The 2,810-nt window shown below is 50.2% G+C and overlaps 1 non-coding gene across 1 annotated transcript; it reads left to right on the top strand.

The window, feature by feature from the left end:
- The first annotated feature begins 1,879 nt into the window (after nucleotides 1-1,879).
- Nucleotides 1,880-1,952, top strand: TRNAR-CCU (transfer RNA arginine (anticodon CCU)). Its single transcript has one exon. It is a non-coding gene; the product is annotated as a tRNA-Arg (tRNA).
- The last annotated feature ends 858 nt before the right edge of the window (nucleotides 1,953-2,810 follow it).

A 2,810-nucleotide genomic window follows, 5' to 3' on the forward strand; every position in this document is an offset into this window, starting at 1 on the left:
TGCTTGTGTTCCCTCTCTCGCTATGTCTCTGTCAAATAAAAATTAAAAAAAAAAAAAAAAGATGAACAGGAAAAGTCCAGCTATTCAGCCTATCATAGGAACACAGCGATAACCTCATATGTGACCCCCCCACACACGGGGAAGCATCCCCATAACCGCTGGATTGATACAGATAAACTCCGATCTCACAGCCCCCTGAGAAGAAGACCACTACCTGGTTTTTCCCAGGTTATTCTGAGATGGTGTAAATAAGATCTGTTTCCTTCCGTAGAGACAGACCCTGCAGGTGTTCACGCCCCTGTGTGATCGCCTCCCCTTGAGTGTGGATGGGACCTGGGACTTGCTTCTCAGCCGGAGGAGCAGAGCAGGTGGGCCGTCACTCCTGGGACTGTGTTAGCAGACGGTCTCCAATGCGTTCTCAGCTTCCACGCTTTGCTGAGGCAAGTGGCCAGGCTAAGGATACATCACAAATCTGTATTGTTTGAAGCCCCCGAGTTTCTGGTGGTTACGGCGATAAACAATCGGCTGCCAGCAGCTGAGAGGCAGGCGTGTTGTCCCTGGGGCCTTCGAGGTGCCTGCCCAGCATGGCTGCCCCGAAGAACAGGTCTCTGACTCCGCCCCTCCAATATGTCCCCCATATTGCCTCAGAGAGATCATTCTGAAATGCTGATTTATTTGTGTCACTCTCCTCTTTAGACTTGTTGGTGGCTCCCTATCATTTTAAATAAAAATCCAAACTATTTAGCCTAGCAATCAAGGAACGCCCCTGTCAAACTGCTATGCCAGGCTCTTCTGGGCACTGCTGCTGACCCCCTCCCACCCTGGGCTCCAGCCACTCCCACCGGCCACCCTCCCAGCTGCCCCTCCTTGGGTCAGAGCCCCTGCACCTGCAGGCGCTCCCGCCCGAAGACTGTCTCTCTTCTTTGCTGGGTGAGTTCCTACTCATCCTTTACAGCCCCCTCTCCTGAAGCCCTCCCACCTCCTCCCAGAGCCCGAGCCCCAAGGTCAGCCCACCACTGAGCTCCCCTGGTGCCTTACAGGCCGTTACGCCATGCATCACACTGAATTAGAATCATTTTTAAGCTCAGCCCCCTTTCTAGTCTGAGTTCTCTCTGCAGAACTTAATACATGTTCTCCTTCTTCATGTCCTTTTGTTCCCCCTCTTTCTGCCTGGAAAACATGGCTTGAGGAGTAAACGCAGGGCATTACTAACAACACCCAAGGCTGAAGTGAGGTTCTCGTGGGTCAGAGGGCAGCAAAGCCGATTACTGTAGCAGGTGCACAGGGCAAGCTCTGTAGACACGTGAAGCGTGAATGCAGGGAGGTCTGCAGTTGCCCGAGACAGAATCTCGTGTTGCTGCTATTGTCCCCTCACTGTGAGGGACAGGCCGGGGACCCGAGAGACTTCCTCTTTCTGTTGGAGAGAGCCACCTACTCTGTGTCAGAACATTACAGAGTGACCTTTCCTGAGACTTTGTTCTTAAAGACCCAGCATGTAAACTGTAGTTCCTTCCTGTCCCTAAAATATTAAATGATGGGACAGGCTTGACTCAAAGGCCCTCTCCGGCTCTCCTGGGCTTGCCGACTGTGACCACTCAGACACAAGCCTTGGTATCCAAACCACAGAGAAAACAGCTTCTCAATTTCTTTTCTTTTTTTTTTTTTTTTAAGATTTTTATTTATTTGACAGAGAGAAAGACAGCAAGAGGGAACACAAGCAGGGGGAGTGGGAGTGGGAGAAGCGGGCTTCCCGCCGAGCAGGGAGCCCGATGCGGGGCTCGATCCCAGGACCCTGAGACCATGACCTGAGCCGAAGGCAGACGCTTAACGACTGAGCCACCCAGGTGCCCCATGGCTTCTCAATTTCATGGAAGGGGCCGCCTGGCTGGCTCAGTCGGTAGAGCGTGTGACTCCTGATCTCGGGGTCATGAGTTCGAGCCCCACGTTGGGTGTAGTGATGACTTAAAAATAAAATCTTTAAAAAAATTTTTTTTCTCACCACTTATTTGTCCCAGGTGGGGAGGGGGGCACAGATGTCACACAAACCCGGTTATCCAGAGAAGGAGGCAGGGGAAGGGTATAGATAGTATTCCTGACTCCTTCCCCGTTTAAACTTACAGTGAGAGCAGCCTTAAGTCACAGGCCGATGTGGGCAGGGATCCCTGGAGAAGAGGTGCATGCAGCGAAAACCGTGCAGCCAATATCTGAAACCAACAGCAAATGACTCAGTTTCAATTTAAATGAACTGTTGACACCACATTTCAACATGAGGGTTGGAGTTGGCCAAGTTCACATTTAGATATGAAAAGCAGGAGTACATCTTTTCAATCTATCTCTTATCAGTTCATGGTTGATTCCAGACAGTGAAAAAAATATATATTTAAAAACCCCACCGGCTCAGATAATGGCTGATCCATGGCTTTTGGAGTCTCCAGCCTTGGGTCAGAGCCAGTCCAACGGCGCAGAAATCTGTTATTTGAGTGGCTGAGAAGTCAGTGTGAAAGGAGAGCACTGTTTCAGGGTCCACATGGGATGGAGGACACCTGTACGTATCTTGTGCTTCACTGCAGGAGTGTTTCCAATCAGCGTGGTTCCCCCCTCCCAGCCCATCTCCCAACACCCAGATTTAGGAGCCTTAGAAAATTGTTCATTTATTCCCCTTGCCTGAGTTACAGACATCAATCATCCAAGAAATATTTATTAGCCTTCTTTACATCGGGCACTGCAGATGCAAATTGGAGTAAGGCTTTATTATTTCCTCCCTCAAAGGGGAGACAAAAGGCAGCAGGTTCCAACAGATTGTGTAGTGA

This window comes from Mirounga angustirostris, unplaced genomic scaffold, assembly GCF_029215605.1.
Source record: "Mirounga angustirostris isolate CCGP_5_RB_7025 unplaced genomic scaffold, mMirAng1.0.hap1 SCAF_6, whole genome shotgun sequence".
NCBI classification, from domain to species: domain Eukaryota; kingdom Metazoa; phylum Chordata; class Mammalia; order Carnivora; family Phocidae; genus Mirounga; species Mirounga angustirostris.